A 24,654-nucleotide genomic window follows, 5' to 3' on the forward strand; every position below is an offset into this window, starting at 1 on the left:
TATTTTCATCCTGTCTCTATAGCTGGAAATGTGAACAAGGTATATGAAAAACTATGGAGGGCATACAGTACACTCTTAACACTATATTGCAGGGGAAAAAAAAAATGTATACACATGCTTAAAGTCAGTAAGTAACATGAAATTACTGGAATTATTTGAGCACTCAAGGTAGACGCATTCTGAGCAGTAAGATTACAAAGGTCACTTGTTCTCTGTCGAGATTAGCAATGTAATACCAACCCTCAGAGGAAACAGTTTCTCAGCCTACAAGAAGTCAGCCTGAAGAAATAAGCGTGATACGGAATTTGAGAAAGACTAAAACCCTGGCAAATAAATTGCTAATGGGTAAGGTATGTCTAGTTTTTGACTGTTTCAGTTCAAAAGTAGTTTAGTATGGCACATGAGAAGCAATCTAGCCTACAAAGGTTACTTCTGTGTAACAAAATAAACAAGCTCATCTGTTGGGAGATAATGGACACGTGAGCAATCCTACACATGTGCACGCCTCGGCAAGGACATAGAACAAAGAACTCAGCAACCAACTCCAGGAGATGGGTTGGGCAGAGAAAGACATTTGAGTGTGGCGCTTATAATCCAATTGTGAGAAGGCTTGAAGCATGTGGACAAAGCTAACTGTCCAGTCATAGGATTGTACCACGTACCGTTCATGTGCACAGGAGAAACCTATAAAAGGGCTCGCTTACCTTCAATAAATGGGCATTGCTTGATCATACTAGTTGTGTGCGTGTCCATAGCTCCCGCACTCATCACCATTCAAAGTATTTCAGTGACACTCATAACTTTTTTTTGATATTATATTTATATATTGAATCAATCTGGGCATTCTGAATAGTGGTTCTTTTGACACACTGATGAGGAACAGTGAAGACAAAGTGAAGCACAGTTCTCCTGTAAAGAAGAATACTAGATATAGCAGCCAAGCAGAATAAATGTCAAAGTATTTTTTTAAGGGGACAAGGTGACACCAAAACCCCCCTCAACCTCTATGTCCAACTGTTTGTGTTCAAGCAAAAATTGGATTGCATTAAAACTTTCTTTGAGGTAGACATTGCATTAAAACTCATTTTGAGGTAGAATCTCAACCCAAAGAAGAGTAATTTTGAAATTATATACATATTTAATATAAATTTTGATTTCTTCTAGACTTTAAATTTGAGTCATTAGAGCTCATTTCTACTGTGGTTTATGCTCATCATTCTAGTACTTCTACAATCATTAAAATTTCACCGTAAGATAAGGAGAAATGGCTAGTTCAAAAGCCACAGAACCTGGAGAACAGAAAATGGCACTAAATACATTTTGGTTTGTAACTCTTGGCAGGAGGATACAGCAGAGAGTTTAGTCCTTAAAAAAACCTGTATTAAAAAAAAAAAAAAAAAGTGGTTGTTTACTCTTTCCTTCTTTTTTCAAATATTGAAAAAAAAAAAACAAACAAAAAACAAAACAACTTGAAACTGTATTTGTATTTAAACTAAATGTACTATAATGTCTAAAAAAGCAAAGTAGTTAATATAGTGCAAAATAAAAGTAAACTAACAATTCAAAGCAGAGAATGATCTTCTATCACCTCTTACGGAAAATACGTGCTTCCAGATATACTACCAAACAACCATTTGTTTTCACTGCAGCAATAGTAACTCTGAACTAACTCAAAGTGTCTTTAAGCAGTATAGCTTAAACATGAGCTAAAACATCCTGGAAAGCATCCAGAAAAGTTGAAGCTGGTCAGGATAATTACAGCTTGCACTCATGGGTTTCTTCTGGAGCCTCCAATTCCACACCCTAGCCCCCCGCCCCCATCTTCTTCTTTTGGTCCAAAGAAATATTTCCAAATAAATATTTGTGAACTCCTCTTGCTCTGCACTTTTCTCAGATATTTTAAATCATCCTGAGACCATTCCTCCTGCCCAGAAAAATCTAAACTGGTCCAAACCTGCTACTGATTTTTTTATGAGATCTACTATAAATTCCTCGGTCTCTTAATGTCAAAGGATTATTTCTGTCAGAAGTATACTTGAAACAAACAGTAAGAACATTCGCCTCAATGTGCTGTCCTAGCATTTTCATGCTTTGAAACATACTCTAGCTGTGTCTCCAAAATGTGAGCAACCCCTTCTGTGCATAGAGTTATGACCAATGCCACTGATATGCACAAACCCAGCCAACACAAATGAAAAAACATCTTGGGCCGAAACTGGCATGCCCTGAAATGTTGTCTGATTTAGTAAATCTTTAGTAAACAAGCACACGTAATCCCACTGAAGAATTTCCAATAGCTCAGTTCAAAACAAACCTCGGGAAGTCTGAACTTTTATATACAGTGGGTATGTAACATATAGAAAAGTCCCCAAACACTTCTGTATAAAAGTGTTCTTTGCGATACATTTGAACACAAAATAAAAATGGGTTAAATTTTCTATTTGTTCACAGCCTGCTGCTTTTCTTGTTGAACCAGAGAGCTACATCTTTGGTTTATACAGGAATTTTGTTTAAATGCCATGGAAAATACATGCTACAGTCAACCCAAAAAAATAATAATTAATCAGACTTCCAAAATTATGAAATCTGTTAAAAATTGTTCTGCTTGTTTTCTGTACTTGAGTACTCAGGATACCTTCAGGTCACAACTCTCTCTTCCTAATCATGGATCAACCAGACCACTCTGTTTCTCATCAAATGAAAGTTTGCCTTATTAAACTGGCATATAGAAAGCTTATCAGATAACATGGGATACAGTAAAACTGCTAAATAGGCTTCAGTCAGATTGCATTTATGCAAATAAAGGTCAGATTTAGTACAATGGATTTACTTAAGGCTCAATATAGATAGCAACGTACCAATTGCTTTTACCACAGAACTTCTAATGAATTAATATAGCTCCAAATGGCATTTACAAAAAAACCCCACAAAACAAAACAAAGCCAAAAAAAGGCCAAAACACCCTGGACAGAGCCACAATAACTGATGTTATTTTAATTTTTCATGTGTAAGTAAACTTCCTTTTGCTGTTTGAACTCCTTTGCTAACTCATGTGCGTGTGAAACAATTAAGATGATCTCAATGTTTCTTTTTCTAACCTTTAGCAGCAAATGCAGGACTTGCAGATTTCACTGCTTAGGCTCCAGGCCTAAGCATAACACCAAGGAACAGCAACATAATAATCAACACAGAAGACTACTGTAAGTAATTTTGCCTATAATCATGCATTCTGCACAGAAACCTCCAGCCCAGTGTGTCTTAAGACATCCAGCAGAGTTAAGACACGGGTACTGCTGAATTAGGAAGTTCTTCCCAGTGCAAATCTTTCCTCTGTGTATGGAGAACAGAACAGTGACAGACATTATTATGAGGACTGAAGGAACAAAACAAAGCTGCAAGAATTGCCAGGATGGGACGTACTGACCACCAAGCTGTCTCACTTGCACTTCTTTGCAATCACAATACATCTATATTCTCTTTCTCTTTGCACCCTATTTCCATTAACCTCATTGCTACTCTTCCTGTATGCTGTTTTTTTTTAAAAAAAATAACACTGTAACTAGAGTTAGTTACTCCCACACCTGTTCCTCTGTATGCTCCTTTAGAAAGTCTTTCATCCTTCCATTTTGTTTTTTTCACTCTGTTGAATGTGTGAGTAGTGACTTTATCTGGTATATTGATCATTTGGTCTAACATGGTATTAATGAACATATATATACACTGAAAATCTGCACCCTTTTAAAACCTATCACTATGGTCTCTGTAATATTACAAATTAGAGAATAATTTATCTTAAAGCAGCAAGACTTGTAGATCGGTACAACGGTTTTCAGATGCAGTGAGTCTTGACAAAGCATAGTTGGGAGTAGTCATCTGAAATGGACTTTGATTCATCTCTCTTGAGACTCAATGTCAGCATCAGTGATGAAGGTTTCATCTACATTCATTAAACTGACAGTGATAAAAGGAATTCACTATGATCACACTTGCTCATCTTCTCAGGGGTCAGTCAACTTAAAAACATATAGGCTTCAGGCACTCAGTACCAAATGTCCTTATCTTTAACAATCAACTTGCAGCCAATAAGTAGTGCTGAAATTTACTGTATGTATCTATAAGCTGCTATGAAAAGCAACATATTGTGCTACCAAACAATAAGCTAATGGCCCAAATCCTACTTTATGACAACGCAAACAACATTTACTGACTGTTAGACATTCTAGAATTGTACTGGAATCTAAAGGAATGTAAATAAAAGAATAGGGGAATAGCAGAGATTATGTCATAAAAAGGTTCAGTGGAAATAGAATTAAACATTTCAGAAGAAATAATGACACCCTCTTAATAAAAGCTTAGTAAGGTGGTGACGAGAGGGGTCACAAAAATATCTCTTATGCTTCCTCCTACAAGCACCTAAGAAAGATTATTGTTTCTCTGTTTCTATCAGCAGTTAAATCTACAGCGCATTCTTTATATTAAACTATGCCTAAAAACACAGCTGCCAAAACTACTGGTCACAAAAGCCAGCAAGTTCACACAGTGCAGTTCTTTAAGGATGTACCAGTATAGGACCATAGCATGACAACACACATCCTTAAACTGTTTTGAGCCAGCAAGAACCTTCTCTGCCCAGCTGTATTGTGCAATACAAGAAAGATGCCACTCGCTGCAAAAGAAGATGTTACGGAAGGCTTGATTTCTCAAGCAGCATTCTCAGGTGAGTTCTAGTAAATTGTGCTGGATATTTTTGAATTTACCCACCCAGCTAAACAGCCTACCTCTGGCCTGTGGTACAGGCAGGAGAAACAAATGTGTTTCCCAGTATACAAACTGAATTGGTACAAACCAAAACTAGTGGTTTACACCTCTACACATTTGCTTCCTGCCTTCACACTTTTAATTTCCTTCACACCTTGAGATTTGAGAATCAAAAGCAGAAGACTGGAGTAAACAATTTGGGGTGGCATTTTCTAAGATCATTGAAACAAATGGGCAGCTGAGATCGGCTTTGCCCAGATACTGGAAAACAGTGAATCAAGGTTCTGAGTCTCAGCACCTTTTTCAATTGCACACTGACAATACCTGCCTCTGGCCAGCAACTTCTTGCCTACCCCAAGAGTTGGTGTTTTCATTTGGGACCAAGTTACAGTAATTTAAGTAGACTGTGCAGTACCTTTGATGAAGAATCTAGTGCTTATCGAGACAAAGTCACAAGACAACAATATTATTTTGCTCTTCTAGGTGAGAAATTAATTAAAGGATCTTCCAAATGAGGTTGTCAGTGACCATTACTACTACTGCATTTCTCCTACAGCCCAAATTTGTAACTGCATCACAAAATTTAGATCTCTCTCACCCAAAGATCACAATCAAATCCCTTTTTCCTTGGCCTCACTGGTTTGAAGAGATCATAAAGTCTTTCTTGTTGTTGCCATTTCAGAGAAATACACTATCGCAGACTCCAAAACTAAAGAGGATCCTTCATGACCCTCTCCAAAGGAAAATAAGGGTTTTCAAATATTTTTATTTATTTTTTTTTTGGACAATGGGAAGCAATATAAAATAAGGTTTAGTTGTTTCCAGATGACCACCCTTACTAGCTAGTACAATCCATAGAACCTGAATAAATGTTTGAATCGATTCCCTGAGTCTTTTCACCAGCAGTCTTCAGCATTCAAAAGTTTCCCTCAGAATGACTAAGGAGCCCTTGTCCCTTCTGTATAACCCTCCTGCTCTGGAAGAAAGAGACTTCAATTTCTGCTTCCACTTTCCTCAGTATTCTTTCCTTTTTATTAGTCAGAAGGCTAGCAAGAGATCCGTTTGCTCATTTTTTATGAATCTCCTAGCATCTTTATCAGGTGATCATGGTAGTATTTCCTAGCAATGTGTTATTTGGTCATTGTTTTGCACTGCGCAGCAGCATCGCTTTGACCAATTGTGCCACTTATACATGGATTATTGTCAGTAATTCATTCTGCCAGGTGTAAAAGCTTCTTCTGTGAGCTCCTCAAGGTATTATTTCAAACCAGAAAACAAAAGACAGAGGAGGTGGTAAACAATGCTTTATCTGAAAAAGATTTTATAGCAGATGCAAAGAAAAGAATCCTTTCAAACATAACTCATAAATTAATAAAAAAATACTCTTCAAATTTCCACAACATACATCTATGAAGAAATTAAATTTCCAGCTGTCAGTCTGCCAGCCATAAACAATAATTAGTCAGAAATTAATATGCAGATCAAAGATATTTTTGTTGCATTTCAGTCCAAAACAACACAACAGATTTTAAATCCATCAGTGAAAGTTTTAGTGTCTGAATTTCTAGCACATGAGCAAATGCAGTGGTCACAAATGTCTACTGGGTACCCTGGATAAATCAAAACCTCAGCACCCTAACCTTCTAAACACTGAAGCATCAATAGATTTTTGAGATCTACACAATAAATTTTAACATCACATTGCATTGGAATTATGAAGAAAGAGAAAAAAGATTTACATTGGTTTAATTATTAAAATACTTAAAAGGGTAAAAAAATGAGAAAAATTAGAAACATGAGAAATCAGGTTACAACAAACTACAGACAAAATTCCATTTGACAAAATTCACCAACAAAATACCATTATTTTGAAGTTTCCTATTAAACACAGTAAGGAGGATTGCCCCTGCTTATGGCAAAAGAGCACATTTTGTGTATTTTTAATGTTTTTTCTACAGGAAGGTGAGAAACTTCACAGTGAATGCTGATTATTTGCATGGAGCTTTGTCAATATCAGCAGGATTGGATCCCTGGTGTTACAATTAACTATTTCAGCTGAGGAATGGAAGATGGAATACCTTTGTTACCTCCACTTGAGCTCCTCAGAAAGATAAATGGGCTTTTCAGGTACGCAGTTCAGAAGAACTGTATATTTGGAGTGGTTAAAATTTTCTCCTCCACGTTTTCTTCTTTTCTTGCAAACGAGGGCAGGAAAAACTGTTAATGGCACACCTGTCAGAAGGAGGGGTACAATTGCTGTCCCGCTGGAAGCATTATATTAACTCTTGGCCTGTGCTGCCTGTTTATGACAGCTTCCATCTGGAGCTTTTAAAAATCCTGGAATTTCGACATCTAAGGTTGAAAGGGGAAGGACTGATGAATCATCTAAATAAATCTCTATTTTAAAAATTTCAATAATATACAGAGTAATGAAACTTGAACTGGTTAATTACAGGTATTTCAAAGCAAACTTCAGTTTATGGAGCATGTGTGTGCTTCCACTTGGCACGTTAACAATATATTCAGATGCTGGCACAGACAATAGTCTGAACACGACAGTTTTATGAAGAGACAACAATTTATGTAAATTGAAATCATAATTAAAAAGCGATTAATACTTTATCTCAAGGTGTAATTTTAATTCATAGTGAATGTTTATTAAACACCCATAGGTTCTTTTCAACATCATCTAACTTTCTTAATAGAACAAAACACACCTTCCAACAAAGTGCTATAGTACCACAAATGGAATAAAAGTGCAGAGAATAATAACTTATGTAACATATATATGAGGGTTTTCAGACAATTTCATTTCATACTAGGTTTCCTTTTCATGTATCTGTGATTCCAAAAAATAACCATCTTAATAAAAAGCCATCAGTTCCATCTCCACCCACACCTGTATTCATAAAACTTAAACAATCTTCTTTTTATAGTCATTGTCCTACATGAAGGAAGCAGGCACATAAAAGGTTAATTATGTTGAGCTGTAAAGGATGTAGCACCATTAAATAAATACACTGAGAGTGTGTTCCACTCTCTGACACTCTTTTCAATGTTATATCGAATTAACCTGAAAAATTATTTGGCTTCATATCATTTATATAGCAGATGTTCAACCAAATTACTAAGCTACATTGTCCTATAGCTTCTATACCCTTTTCTCTGCAGATGTACTTAAAAGAGCAGGAACTCATCTCTGTACAAGGCCCACCAGAACTCCCCAAAAGACTGATGTGTTTTAAGAAATGCACCTTTAAAGAAACATGACATTTGCCTCCCCTGAAAAAGAGCAGCATTGATGACTCAACAAATTTATACGTGCCATGAATAGATACCTGCCCATTGCCTTTCTGTGCAGCATGATTCCATAGTAATGCAGGCTTCTGCGGGTAAGATGCTAAGGTGATGTCTTTCAGCAAATTTCAAAAGTGAATAGAGCCATACTCAGTAGAATGGGCCTCAAAACTAATTAATTTGGGTCTTAATTTTGCTGAGCCTAGGGCAGGAAAAGACATTTAATGTAGATTGCTGTACTGGGTTTGCCTGGCAAGGTTTTTGGCAGCAGGGTGGTTACAGGGGTGGTTTCTGTGAGAAGCTGCTAGAAGCTTTCCCCATATCTAACAGAGCCAATGTCAGCCACCTCCAAGACGGAAACACCGCTGGCCAGGGTGCCCATCAGGGACAGTGGTAGTGCCTCTGGGATAACATATGTAAGAAGGAAAAAAAACTGTGCAACAGCAACTGCAGCTGGAGAGACAGGAGTGAGAACATGAGAGAAACATCTCTGCAGACACCGAGGTCAGTGAAGGGGGAGGTGGAGGAGATGCTCCAGGTGCGGGGGCAGCCCATGGTGAGGCAGCTGTGCCCTGCACCCAGGGAGGCCCATGGGGGAGCAGAGACCCACCTGCAGCCCGGGGAGGACCCCACGCTGGAGCAGGCGGGTGCCCGAAGGAGGCTGAGACCCTGTGGGAAGCCCACGCTGGAGCAGGCTCCTGGCAGGGCCTGTGGCCCCATGGATAGAGGAGCCCACGCAGGTTTGCTGGCAGGACTTGTGACTCCGTGGGGGACCCACACCACAGCAGTTTGTGAAGAGCTGCAGCCTGTGGGAGAGACCCGCGTTGGAGAAGTTCGTGGAGAACTGTTTCCCACACTGGAGCAGGGGAAGAGTGTGAGGAGTCCTTCCCCTGAGGAGGAAGGAGCAGCAGAAACAACGGGTGATGAACTGACTGCAACCCCCATCCCCTGTCCCCCTGAGCTTCTTGGAGAGGAGGAGATAGAGAAAATTGGGAGTAAAGTGAAGCCTGGGAAGAAGAGAGGGTTGGGGGGAAGGTGTTTTAAGATTTAATTTCTCATTTAACTTCTCTGATTTGATTGGTAATTAAACTAGTTTCCCTAAGTTGACTGTTTTGCCAATGACATAATTGGTGAGTGATCTCTCCCTGTCCTTACCTTAACCCAAGAGCCTTTCACTTTATTTCCTCCCTGTCCAGCTGAGGAGGGGAGTGATGGAATGGCTTTAGTGGACACCTGGCATCCAGCCAGGGTCAACCCACCACAATCACCTGGATTATCCAGAATAAAGGAAATACAGTACAGAGCTAAATGTTATGATGGAAAATTACTGCTTCATGGAACAAAACAGTGACTGAATAAAATCTATGCACATGAAATATATTTTTCATGCTAGTAACTAAAAGACTGCCACAACTATGCATCCAGATTGGCAAGTATCTGTTGCAACTCCCATGAGCCTCTGAGTCCATAGAATTTTAGATTATATCCATATTCTAGTGAAACAAACGGAATCATAACCTACTACCCTCATTAGAAAGCTCATATTACACAAATGAATGAAGGTGAAGGGAAAAAAGGAACTGGGAGGAAGAGAGCAGAAGTCACACACAAGTATGAAATACAAGACAGTGTAATTACAAACATTTTTCACAGCTCTCCACTTGATAAATTTACAGTTCTAAGGTAGGTTGGGGAACATCTGGCAGGAGTGAGTATAGGAAAGTATAAGGTTAGCATTAGAAAGACAAAGATATTGCGATTTTCTCCTCTATATGATACATTCAGAAAAATCCAAGAAAAAAACAGGAAATGCTTGCAAGTTGAGTTACAGTCATTGCTGTACTATTAATATTTCAGTGCTGAGAAGAATTTTCCTTTCTGAACCTCAAATTTGATGACAGTAACTGCAAAATAATCATACGCAGATATACTCTAAATAAAGAGCAGAAAGCAGCCAGACAGCCTGTGTTCAGCAGTCTCTTAGGACATTACCATAGACAGTAATACAATGATTAAAGAGCCCTGTTGGTTACGTTAGTAGTAAACTTGACAACAGTGAAAAAAGTAGAATAAAATTGTGCTTTGAAATTATTTTGCCCTTCCTTTTCTATGGAGAAAAATGAGAGGTATTTCACCTTCTAATCTTAATTCTGATTTATCAACTTTGCAAAAAAGCTTATTTATTTTGAAGTAAATCCTAGTGACTGTCAAAAGTCCTTCAAACCATTAAAAAGTATTTCCAAACTAGGATCTAGATCCCTCTGACCATAAACTACTCAAATATTTAGAAGAGCACTACATTTCCTTGTAATGGTTATGTCTATTGAGTACAAGACATTATTGAGCAGAGATACTTGAGCTAGCTTGGATACAAGCAGAAGTATAAACCACATGTGTTTTTATCCCCAAGAAAAAGATATTGCTGTGGTATACTTCAACTGGCCTCCAGACCGGTTTGCTTACTCAGAACTCTACACTGTGTTATTTCCTTCTTGCTAATGCAGAAGCTGCTAAAACTAATCCTATGGATACATTGACAAAGAGCAATGTTTTCTCCTCTTTCACTATTGCTAAAGGAATTTGCTATGACCCTGGCATTAGAAATATAAGGTAACCATACTATTCCAGAATTCCCTTTACTGAAAGACTTTGATGGCTGAATACAAATCTGTTAGCGCATCTGCTGCTTCACACTTTGGTTTACTTCATTTTATATGACATTTACATGACAGTGAGTGAACCTACTTTTTTATCTGAAAAATATTCCAAACTTCCACCCATAATATACTGTAATGATAGAAACTTCCACAAGTCCAAACACACACAAGATGACAAAGTCTTTAGGTTGATAATGTTTCACTGCAGTGAATTAAACAATGAAAACCACAAAACAAACAGGGAGGTTACAGCCAGTACACTACATTATCAAACAATATTCTGATGCAATTCTGTAGATTTTGTTTTGCAGACAGAGACAAAAAAAATGGTCACGGGAACAACTTATTCATGGTCTTTATCAAGCATTTTGCTGAATTATAAACTTTAGATTGTCAGAAGAAAATCTAAAGATGAACTAATTTCTTGCACAAACTCTCAGAAGTATTACTGCCGAGCAAAATCCAGGGGAAGCACAAATAATTAAGTCAAGAGTATGCTTTGCTTTCCCCCTCCTCCCCAACTCAAAAAGATGATGTTGATTTTAGCTTTGATTATATTGAGAGACAGAAAAAAAAAATAATCCATGATGTTTCTATTTAAAATTAAAGACTTTGTTTCATCTAAATCTGTCCAACACTTCCCAGGCCCAATCAGTACACAAGAAAAAGTTAAGCATGGCTCAACAAGAAAGGAAAAAACCCACACAAAGATGCCCATTGTTTACTACTTTGCCCACAAATCTGGGCTAGTTCCCAGTGTATAGTAGCAAAGCCATCAATCACAGTGTCATTGCAGCAGGCTACCATGATTGAGATGCAGGGAGGATCTTGTCATACCCCTTCCTCAGTAGTTGTACTGTCTGTGCCATCACTGTGTGCATTAAGCACAGGAGTGCTCCTCACTGGGTTTAGTGGGAAGTAAATTGCTTTAATCATTCAGTTACAGCAATGTTAGGAAGTAAAGCTGTGCAAAGCAGCTTTGACTAGAGGAGAATTAAGGCATTCGTGTAAATCTGTTCCTATGATTTACGTCTACATAAATGTATGTTTTTCTTTAAGCTATGCAATGAAGAGTTGTTCATACACACAACTAAATCCCTACAGCTTGTTCTTTGAAAATGCATTTTTATGCCAAGACTACTTCTATATGTGCACGCACAGAAAATGAGTATGTACACATCATATGCTAAAAGCAAGTATAGAACATTCTGTGAAACAGAAATCTTGCAAGATATTTTTTAATGAAAGTAGATGTGCAAGTATAGCTCTTTATTAAAAACTCAGTTTCCACCTACAATATAGTGAATGTCCTTAGTTATATGACCACAATCAGGTTCTTGGCTGTAAAATACAAATAGAAGCATTAATTGAGATGTTATAAACTAATTCAGGTCGGTTGTCAATTAAGGTTCAAACTGCCTTTGACATACAAAATACTTGAAAAATTATTTTACAGCATTATAATGTTGGACTTGCAAACATATTATGCATTTGTCTGGAAACCCTCCCCAAACAATAAACCATGATCATATGCTAAAACAGGATCTGGTCTCTTATATAGGAATGTTTGATTAGCCTTTTCACCTGACTGAATTTTTAATCCTAATACTTTTGGAGGTTTATGGCATTACGAGAACAATTTGTTATTGTTATTTCTGGTTTGCTGCTTTAACAGACCATAATACCTGTATTAACAGAAATTCAAGCAACATGCGATGCATGGGATGTCTTTACCAATTGGTAAAGTAATTTTCATCAATAGGCTATGCTGGTATATTACTATGACAATTAAAAAGAAGTTTGTGTACAAGTCCAATATTAGTAACTAACTTTAAACTAGACTTAATTAAGAAACTATTATTTACTTAGCTTTTATTTAAAAAAAAAAAGTATTTGTTTTGTCAAAATAGACCAAATTTCTTGTTTACCATATATTTATATAAACAAAATGAGTCAAAATAACATTTCCTGCTTATCAGTATCCCTGATGCATGCCATACATTCAAGAAGCTATAAGTTCTCAGTGAAGGAAAAACGGTAACAATTTAGCACTGTTTCATGGAAATACAGACTGTTTTTTTAAGGGAACAAATTATTAACATAAAAACATAATAAATGATGATTCAAGTTCATTGTGATTAAAACCACAGCTAACTACTTGAATATCTTGATTGAAGATGCATGCTATTTAAAGACCTGTGTTTACTTCCAGCTGACTGTGATTCTGTGTGAAAATAGCTCCTACAGCAATCAAGGTTGAAATAAAAAACTTCCACAATTTAGAGTTCTAAAATACAGTGTATGCTGTGTATCATTTGGTCTATAAAACTTCTAAGAATAACAGTTTGCTATTAAGTGAAAATCACCATAAAATCTGATTTCTCTGTGTGATTAGCAACTTTCTTTTAACCTACAATGCAAACTGGTTTAGGTTAGGGTATGATTGTAGTCACTTAAATACCACATACATCTCTCTCTTCATTTTTTCCATATAACAGACTCATCTCACTTTGTATATATCTTCTCCAGTGAACCTAAGCAGGTTTTAAAAATTATGGAAAATGTACTATATCAAAAGTAAATGGTTTCAACATTTGAAATCCATTCAAATAAAATTTGTAGAAAATATATTCCTTAAGGGTCTTAAAAAAAAAAGAGAGAGTTTATTAAAGAAAGCAGAAAAGTCAAAATTGTTTTTACAGGTTTCTCAGTTTACCAGCAAGATTCCAAACTTTTTAATTTTTCTGAATTCCTCATCAACAGTTCACATTGTGAACCTGTCCCCCGGAAAAAGGAGAAATAATTCTGAAGCCCATCCAATTTATTTCTTCCCATTTTCTCTCCTCCCTGGCAGGTTATGATCTAACATTGTTAAAGTTTAGCATCCCTTCTACATATTTTCGTACAGTGCACAAAGCAGTCTGTCTCAAAGACTGCTTATCCTCTCGAAAAAAGAAGGGTAGAAGTGCATGCTGCCTGTTTCATGTTTGAGGTTTTCACCGCTGACCAAACACTCCAGTCTACCTTTCCAGCATGGCCATATCCCACCTTTGCTTTTATTGGTACAGTTTTGCTGCATTGCTTTTTGCTTAGGCAAACTGTAGTCAGCAGGTTCTGCAGTTGCAAAATTGAAGAATAGATCTGTTTGCACTCATACTTCAAGAAGATATCAAAGACTGAATAAAAATTTGCCAGAGGCAGTTTTGGGGGATTAGTCTTCAAAATCACCTGTCTATAGCAAACTCTAATTATAATGCTCAGGGCAGCATGCTAGTAATTCTTTGAAGACCAACATGCTTTAAGTTCTTAAAATGATTTCCCACATTGAAGAACCAGAAAGGCAGGTGCAGAGTAAAAATTGACTATAAATCCATTTGAATGAACATTAGACTTTATATGGGCCAATAGGCCTGCCAAATCTGTGCCTGAGAAACACTAATACCTTACCTGCCATACCAAGACAGAGAGTTTTCTGAAGGCTGTATTTGGCAAACATCTCAGTCTGTCCCTTTACCTGAGTTTCCATCTCTCTATTTAAAGACAGAAGGAAACAACTCTGTCTCTGAGGTTTGTTCTGTGTCATCTAGCTCTCACACAGAAGGCTTCTGGGAAGAAAACACAATCCCAAAAGCTCTCCTGTAATGCAAAGCTTTAGATCACCTCATCGATTTTCAGATGATTTAGAATACTATACTAAAAAAAAAGGTGAGCCCATGTATAGTTTCTTATGTGAGAAGTGAATGCCTTGTAAACCACTGGTTCAGTGCCTCTGCACGGATACATTTTCATCAGGAAAGGAGGTGTTCTTCAATTAGTCAGCTGTAACAGGATTCATGATTACTTGGGAATCCTAGTAGAATTCTAGTAGAATCTTTTTTCTATCTTATTCTAACAGTACATTTCACAATCATTACAGAGTCTAGCTAGAGTCCTTAGTTACGTCTCAGAATCATAAATGCAAACTTCAAAAATTTCCATTAAAACTATACCAGCTCTCTTTTTGCTGTATGGTTTCAATTCTACTGTTTGTAAAGCTGACTGCAAAGCATTAAGATATTGTCTATGTGCACACTGCATATAAAACTCTAAGATGAAGTATCTTCTTATCATTGAACTAAAGCTATAAAATCAATTATTATGTTTAATAGTCTGCTTATAAAGCAAGAATGAATAGGAAAACATTGATTCATACAAAAATCTAAAAGCTGCAACTGTTTAACAGAAACGCTTTGCATTCAACCCTTGCTAAAATCAGTGGGAACTTTCAGATATTCAGTTCATCTGAACCTCTGGCCCTAAGAACACTGAAAGAGGCTATATTCATTATTTATTGTACTTTTACAGCACATACTGTTGTTTACAGGGACACAAAATCTTACAGAATTATTTTTATCTACTCTTATCAAGTGTGTAGGCAAGATTAGAGTACCTATCCAATTCTTTTGTATTCCTCAAATTAATGAAGGAATAATTAATTTTTCAAGGGAAAATAAAATCAAACTTAGAAGTAAAAAAGGAAAGGTGAGTAGGAAAGCACCTGGATTTCTGCTTTGTTAGATATTTGCTGTGGAAACAATCTGCTCAATTTTAACGAGAGCTGACATCAGCAAGAACATTCCCTTCCATCATTTCACAGCTAACTGTTCTTCAATGATTTTTCTTTATTTAATGTACAGAGTTAAAAAAAATCATACAAGGAAAAATTAACAAAAAAAGGAAAAGTTAAATAATTATGAAGGAAGTATAATAATCCTCAAAATGGAAACACTAAGAAGCTGTAAATGGGCTATGGAGATACCCTATTATCTACGCTGTCTTTTTTCTAAATTTCTGAATGGCAAGTTTCAGTTCTGTTGAATGCCAGCCAAAAATCCAAGGTGGTATAAAACATTTAAAAAACATTACTTTTTAACAATGCCGAGAAACAGAACGGTACCATTTTAATAGCCGTATGTCATAAAGACTATTTTTATTTAGGAAAATCTATTTTAATTTAAACATCATAAGCCCATGAGCTATAACAAACAATATATTTTTACCATATGCTCTGAATTATTGCAAAGAAAACTGTTACTTCTCCTCCCTCTCCTTTAGAAGTCTGAATATACATGTGTGTTTATGCGTGTGTGTCTGTTTATGGTGAAGGAAGGAAACCACTAAACTCCATTAGTTAATGTAATGGCAAAACACCAAAAAGGAGGTCTTCCCAAAGGGTTGCTTTTTATCCCATATCTTTCACTAGTCCATTTTCCATATAATCTCCTTCTTCCAATGGTTCTCCACCCCAAGCTGCTAGTGGTAACAGCCATCAACCCAGACGATGTGGAAAGTTGCTATAATTTATTTCGTCTGCTCTTTTCCTGAATTCATGCACTGTATGGTTTGAAGGAAAGTTCCCTTTACCAGGTGCTAAGAAATGGAAATGTGTGCGTGCGTTTGTGAGCATTTACCTGATTCGTACTGGAAGGAAAATTACAGGCTCCCTTCCCTCTAAGGCTTTGAGCAACATCACTAAGAATGAAGTTTGAAGACCAACTTTTCTTCTGCATCTTTTCTAGTGTAGAAATATGAATGAAACAAATGTATGCACGGGGCTCTGTTATTTTTTTAAATCTTTATTTAATTATTTATAAAAGTCCACGAATAGCTATCTATAATGACATTCTTAGGGTTTGTTTTTAAAAAATAATTTTAATATAACATTTAGAAGTTTGGGGGCTGATTTAATGGTTACTTCAGGTGCTCATAACCATGACTATACACATCTGATACTTTACAAGACTTCAGTGTTAAATTGCAGATGGCAAATGTGGCTCACATTGGACTACCCTGTGAGCTGCAAAGGATCACATGGAAGGAAAAGGGGTTTTTAAAAAATTAAGGCTTTTTCCATAGCTGCTAAACATAAAGCAAATCTGTCATACGCTCGCCACTTTACTTAAAGCAAACAGAAAGGCATCCTATGCTTAAGATAGAATTTCCTTATTTAAAGAGGTTTTACAAATAAATTAGCCTGGCCCTTGAAACAGTAAAAATCTTATATGCAACTAAACTCATCACACAATTTAGAGAGGGAACAGTGTCATTTCTCTTAAAGTGAACGAAATGTTTAATAAACCAGTAACGAAAAGCAATTTAATTATTCCTCTGCTGTTCTATAGAATTCAACTAAAGATCACATATATTTCTATGTTCAGAGTTGAGATATAGTCTAAACTAAAAATCTTATACTAGAAAAATTACCTCTTCTGTGAAAAAAACCCAAACGAACCACCAAAACCCCCAAGCATTATATTGCTAATTAACTTTGCGTCACAGCAGTACACAAAAAAGATGGGAAACAAAGCAGAATTCATAGATAAGAACATCTTTATCTGTCCTTAAAATTGTCTTAGATTCCTATTTAAAGTAGGAAACTTTCAGGAAGAAGAGTATGAAGGCCTCTTCACCCTTATCGCCAACTCAGTCTCGTGGCTTGGAACAGTTCATGAAAATCTGTTTTCTACAAAATGTAGATATGTACGTGGCTCATTGGTGGCTCCTATGAGCTAGAACTATGAACCTGCAGTGCAAAGATCTCTTCTCCAATGCAGCTCCTAGTACAATTGTCATGAGCAGGTGACAAGCCTGTGGTGTGCCACAGCACTGGGGTGTGCCGCAGCGTTGGGGTGTGCCAGGTGCATAGCTGTGGGATCGGAGGAGCCCTAACTTCTGAGCAGCAGCCGAGGCTCACAGCCCTTCCCCGAAGAGGCACTGTATGACACAAGCAGACCACTGTCATCAAAATCACCAAGCTTGGCATAATTTGGTACAACCCTTGCCTGGCAAAAACATTGTTACCTTAGAAGAAACCCGTGAAGTTCGGCAAGTATTATATGAATTAATGTGACTGACTTATTTATCTTCTGATTACATGCTGTCTTTTACTTACGAATTTCTAAAAATCACTTTCCTTTCAAAATATTCTGCACTTTATTTTCTGAAAACACCTTGACCTCTAAATCTTTGTAAGTACTGAACGTTTGCAGATGTTATTTGCAGGATTCATCCAGTTAAATATTCATGATATTTAAAAGACCAAATAACAAAACTGCAATGTGGACTATTTATCTAGGTTAAAAAATCCTCCTATCAAACCACTGTTGGGATCAACTAGCTAGGATTTTAACCCATGACATCTAAATATGGCCACTGGGAGATTCAAAGAGATGCTGTCCATAAAAGGTTAAATTTTGCTATTAATTGTATTGATGGTTTTTACTGAAACACACATTTAGATCCATACCAGTCAAAATAAGTAACACCAAAACTGCAAATCTTTCCTCTGTGTTTAACTCTTAACGAAACTTCTGGTCAGGGTCCCTGTACAGAATTCCGGAAAGACTGAAGTCTGTTCCTGTCTGAGGTAAGCAGTAGCTCTTGTAAAGCTCCGCAAGCACAACAACGGCTCCAGGTTCTGCTCATAAAGGACCCATATGTCAGTCTATTTAAAGGGATAACTATTTTGGAGTAAATGGAAGTTCAAGGGTCAAATTATTCTTCTTACTATTAGTTTCTTCCACATGCAAAAACATTAAGCATATTAGCAAGGATATCTCCCTAACCTCTCTGTATCCAGTTTGGTACTGCTTACATGAAACTCTTCAGAATTATTATTAAACATAAACTAAACCTGCTCCTCTAAACCAAACATCTTTGAACTTCAGTCAGTCCCCCTCAAACAAATAAGCTGTTTTGAAAATTATTTCCAGGGCAATGCCTGTTGCCATAGAGATGACATTAAGTGAAAAGGACAAAAAATATAGAGGGTGATAAACTGCATGGTTGGATGACACACTTGACTTCCAAGTCTGTGCTCAAATGAGGCATACATGCCAAGATTTTTTATGAAAGACAAAATTAAAATGTATCACTATCAAGCTGTAACTGACAAGGTATTGTGTGGTGGCTGTTAACATAATGCTCCATATATTTATTGTTTGTCATTTTTCTGGCCCTGATAAAGGTCTTTTAGAGCTGTAAATCATACCATTAAATCTGCCACTAGAAACAGAGGCTGTTTGGAGAATGAAAAGAAAAGAAAACATGGAGCTGAATCACTACTTACAGGTTTCTGCTTCATGACAGACCTTAACTATCACATCAGGGATGACATTTATTCTTTGAATTTGGCACATTTTCAGAAGTCAGACTGTTGGCTTATGACCTAACTTGAGGAAAAATTCTCTTGAAGACTAGGCTGTTTACCATGGCAATGTATTGTACAGACATAATATATAATAAAGTACGTTTCACCTACGACAATATGAAGGTATTCACAGGTTTAAAAATATTGATTCACTCACAAGAAACATTCTTATTTACAAAATAAGCCTTCTCTCCACATTTTTTAATGAAAGGGCTAAATATTATTGTGATGATATTGACTGGTATTGTAATAAAATGCAGTAAAGCATCTGCTTAGGTTCCTACGTGAACACTTTGATCAACACCTTCCAAACACAGGCTTAGAGAAACCTAAATTTGACAACTGACAGGAACAATACAAAAAGATGCAAAACTTGATTGTGAGCTGATGGAAAAAAATATGACGTATGGCAGACAGAGGAGAATGCCTTCCTAACACTGTCAATGCAGAAACTGTTCTACTAATCCAGATGACACCACAGATCACAATCTGTATCACCAAGGCACAACATCCTGTCTCGACGCTAGCCTCTAGCAAACGATGGAAATAAATCAAATCACAACAAAAACCCCTGTATAAAACAATGCAAGTACAAAGTGATCTTTAATCTTCAAGAAAGATAAACACTATAAAGATTCTTAGAATGTGTCAGGGTAACTTTTTAAGGCATTCTTCAGAACTTGGGAACAAGGAAAGATTCTACAGCATCAGTTCATGAAATTACAATTTTGTCTATGCAGGACTTCAGTTAAACTAACAACTGAAATATTACTGGACTTCATGCAACTGTATTTGATAGAAGGCACATCAGAAGAAAGGTAGACCTGGAGAATAGCCAGAGACCATTCAAGTCCCTGGTATAAGCAACAGCATCAAAAAGATGGCTACATTTAGAACCAGCTAACCAAAGCAGATAATTCTGCAGACTGGAGACAGTTGAGTCCTCTTACATGTCAGGAAACCATTGAACATCTTGTAACTGCCCAAACCCTCACCTTTTAAAACACATATATTTTTAAAATACTTGTTAAGATTTCACTTGTTTTCACTACATTTCATTAAAATTTCACTGTGCATTTCATGCAATCTGAAAGAAAAGTACTTGATATCAGTGCAATGAATAGAGCAACGCTACAGAGAAGCACAAGTCAAAGATGAAGCATAGTGTCTGGCTATAATACACGCTTCATATTAGCTAGAAACAAAATACCTAATCAATTAAAATCATTCTGCCTGTAGCTCATTCTGAGAGCTCCACAGAAAGTTACTACTAAAATCCCTGTTTTACTTTTGCTGAAAACAAAATTGGTAGTTAACATGCTAGTTATGCATAATTTAACTAAAATGATGCCTTTGATATTGTAAACACTGCCAAAATGCTGCATGGGCGATAACAATAACTACTGCAGGCATAGTAGGATAGACAGCTGTGTTCTTAGTAATCACACACTTTTTTGAACATCTAACTATAACTAAGTACCCTTTATGGTCTAGTCTTATTAATTAAACTTTATAAATTTTTATTGGATTTTCTCAGTTAAAATTAAACAAATAAATAGCCTATTGTGTTATGGGATCACCTGATTTTATCCCCCCTGTGAATCAGTGACCTTCAATTAATAAGCAGAAAGGTAAGAAGGTGTAGATTACATAATTTAGGGTATCTCAAGTTCATTTGTTTGCACATGAAATTGAATGTTCCTATTTCATTTAAAATTCTCTTTAGAGAAAACAATTTTCTTCATAGCATAATATTCAATAGTTTTCAGTGAATTGGTGAAATATGATCATTCAATCACCTGCATTTCCTTTACTTTCCCAGGCTATTAGAAAGGCTCGTTTTTGCTGTTAGTCCATAAAATTCTTCTGGAATATAATCCTAGAGTCAGCTTAAGTGTAATTAATACTAAGTTTTTAATTTAATTGCAAGCAACAAGGGAAAAACATGGCTATTAAACCATTTCTGCTGGTGCTTGTACATATCAGGTATTTTCCCCAGAATTATTTTCCTGTTTTAGCAAAGAAAAAGCATTACAGTCTATTGCAAAACTAAAGATATACATGAGAGCTGTGCACAGCAAAATGTGGCGGTAAATATATCACTAAAAATATACCTCAAATCTCTGAGGAAATCTGTATTGAAGATTAGCAGTAAATGTACCTAAGGAAAGGTACATTCCAACAACTGCATCTCAGCCGTGATACATATTCACCACAAAGATTCTGCAATGTCACTTACCTAGCCATTTATTCTAAACACTATTATAATGCTTATTCTATAAAACAGCGGGTACTTCACAGTACTTTACCACTAAAATTGAAGAAAGGGACTAAACTAGTCAAAGGTAAAATCTCTTATAAACACAAAGCTTAGAGAAAAGAAACTCACTTTTTTTGATTACTTTTTAGTGACACCAATACTACATTCTGTTACCTTTATACATTTTAAAATGTGACATAGCTGAAAGATATAGTGGAATATTTTAACATAAGTGATGTGCATTTACCTCAAGAAGCTGATAATGAGTAATCAATGATATAATGGAAAAAATTGAAAATTGTCACTGGAATTAAATAATCCTGACCCAGATGTGTCATTCAACTATTTCATCAACAAAATATCTTCCTACTGTGTAGCTATACAGAGAATCTACATATTTATTTAATATTTTAAGAGAAACGCTAGTGTGAATGAAATTCAGTGCTCAAAAAGTCTAGGCAAAACATCTATGTGCATCTTGACCTCAACTTAAACTCGCATCTTGAAATAAGTTACTGCAAGTGAAATTAATTTTAACCAAACTTTTAAACAACATATAAAAGTAATAATAATTAAAATTGTAAATACGCTTCCTTTGCTGTAGATCTGAAAGGGGCCAGTAATTCTCAAACAGCTTCTGAAATCTCACCTCTTTTGTAGTCTAATTGGTTACATCAGTAGATTGCAGGGTGAGTGCTTTAAAAGGATGCAGAACAGGAATAGAAATACAGCTTTATGGGAAGTGAGGTGTGAGGCCATTAAATGCATTCACTACATCAGAATGTTTTTAATCCTACTGACCAATTAAGTAAAAGGCATCTTAGAGCGACTAAATGTAACAGTCCTGTTGCTGACTGTAATAACAGATATGGCCAACACGAAAAAATGTGAACTTTAATTATTAAGTTGAAGAAAATATTTCTTCAGTGACAAATTCTTGAATGCTTCTCCAATTCACAATAGAGGAAAGAAGAATGAACAGAGCAGTCCAAACCAGAGCAAACCGAATATTGAGCTTTAAAATCCCAGTCAAACCAAATTAGTAGATTTATTTCAAGAAAAACTACATTGTTGACTTTATTGCTTATTTCTGAACAAAAGTATCCTCTGCTTTGAATACTATATGACCTTATTTCCTAGTAAAATCATAAATTACACTAATTTAGACTCTTCATTTCAATCTCAGAAATTCCAGAGCTTGCCTACAATTGATGCCATGCACTGAAGTCTATCAAAATCACTGTAAGCATGTTTAACTTGGTTGAAATACCTACCTTGTTTATGCCTACTTTAAAGACCATTTTGTGCCACTAATTAAACTTCCTACAGTATTTCTAAATTCCTAATTTAACTGTGTGAATTAATTAGATCTCAGCTCTAGTCCCAAATTCCTTTAACACCACTTCCTCTCCCTCAGTTGCTCCACATGGAAGAAGAAAGAATATGTACTTTCCTTTATAGAGCAGTCTGAGATCTATTAAAAGAAAACACTACCTAAGAGCTCCTTATATTCAGAAATAAAAATCAGCTTTAGTGACTAAATAAAATACTTGGTAAGTAAGGTTAAGACATTTGTGGTAGCTTTAAAAAACAGAAACAGCAAAACAGCACATTTGGGATATGTAAACATCAACTTCAGAGTATAAATGAAGCATAACAAGCTTCCAAAGATGCTTATGGAATAGAGACTAGTCCTAGTTTACATAATACCAACTGCCTAGCTAGTTTGTTTTTAAAATGAGAATTAACTCAGGAATTTGACGGAACAAACAGCAAGGGATTCCCTTCAGAGATGAACTATGAAATAACTCAGTTTCCACTCAATAATCTAAATCTGGTTACTGTGCTATTGATCAGCATGAGGCATGTTTGGATAAACCCAAGATAGATCAATGTCAAACACCAAGTCCAACAACTCCAAACTTTGTGGTGCTAATCTGGTATGGTCAAAAAATTTAACTTTAAACTTTTAACCTCACCACACCAGTAGCTAGTAGTAAATGGTTTAGGATACCTTTGATTCCTTAAAACTAGCAAAATAGAAACAATTTGCCATGACTTAACATGTAGGTTTCTACCTATAATCCTGTATTGCTCATCCTTAAATGTGTTGTCTTTGCTATTGCTATTACATGTATGCATACAAAAAGAACACACATAGATAGCTATATACATCTGAAGATGGATGTATTCTCTTGAACTAGAAAATAAAAATATTATTAATATATGTACATATTAGTTCACATTGATTGGAAAATGTCAAAATGTTATGGTCAGAACTTTTTTTTTTTTTTTTAATTATATTTATTTGGATAGATTTCACCATACTTAATCCTACAAAAGAAAGCATTATGGTCATGTCTAAAGACAGTACAAACATAGGAACATCTAAAGCTAATGAAAGAACAATTGTAATTCTGTTGTTTTAGAACAAGTTATAATACTAGGCAACCTTTGGTGGAACTAAAACATACTAAATATTACAGAAGTGGTTTTAAACTGAAATTACTAACTGTACCTCACTGCATGCCTAGTTATGCTTAGATTCAGCTACACATATCTTGCTATCAGTAAGAACACACATTTCGTTTTCTTCAGAAAGAGAGAAAAAATTATACATTTGAAGGAAATGTACTCGACCACCATTAGCTTTTGAATTGGAGAGGTCTTTGGCCATCAAAACCATTAAAGAGTAATGTTAAAGACTGCTGGAGACTGGAATTTTCAGGTCTACTTTCTGTCTCATATCAAACACAGATAAGTGGTCCCCTGTAATTTTTATGACTACGGTGACAAAAGTCTTCCATCCAAATCGCAATAAATATTGTAATGAAGTCTGGAAGCAAGGCCATTTGTACTTGCTCGGGGCTGAGAATTAAGATAGCCTGTTTCTAGTTAGACAGTCATTAGAAAGATCTAACGTCTGTGGTAAATGGTTTCCTGTTCCAAGTATTTAAAACTAGTTTTAGTAAAATTGACTTCCTGAACATTTTCTTCTATTTTCTCCAATATATGAGTTTGATTTTTACACCTTTTTGCTTTAATGGTGGGTTATTCACAGACTGTCCCCTAAGTATGCTTACTTCAAATGAATTAAGAGCCCCATCCTGCAGGTAGCTCTCTGTACTCAAAATTTTTATGTTGATCCACAGCCTGTTATAACAATATACAGCGCAATGCAGAAACATGTTACCAAAGACTTTGGGGAAACAAAATGCTATATATCCTCCTTTACTTTCTCTAAAACAGAACTGTTGTAGATCTTTTTTCCTTCATTTAATTTCACTCATTATTTCAATTCACAGTAATAAATTAACATTACATTTGTGAAAAAAAAATAATTTAATTTTGCTCAAAGGGATTTACAGATCCATTTTTTCATTAAGATTTCAAACTTAGACTCTGCTTATATCTTAGATTTAAACTTATAGCTTTAACATTGTCAAAAATATGAAAACCAGGTATTTCTAGTATAATTTATTCATAATTCAAAC

This window comes from Athene cunicularia (assembly GCF_003259725.1).
Source record: "Athene cunicularia isolate RWA chromosome 11 unlocalized genomic scaffold, athCun1 chr11_part1, whole genome shotgun sequence".
Taxonomy (NCBI): Eukaryota; Metazoa; Chordata; class Aves; order Strigiformes; family Strigidae; genus Athene; species Athene cunicularia.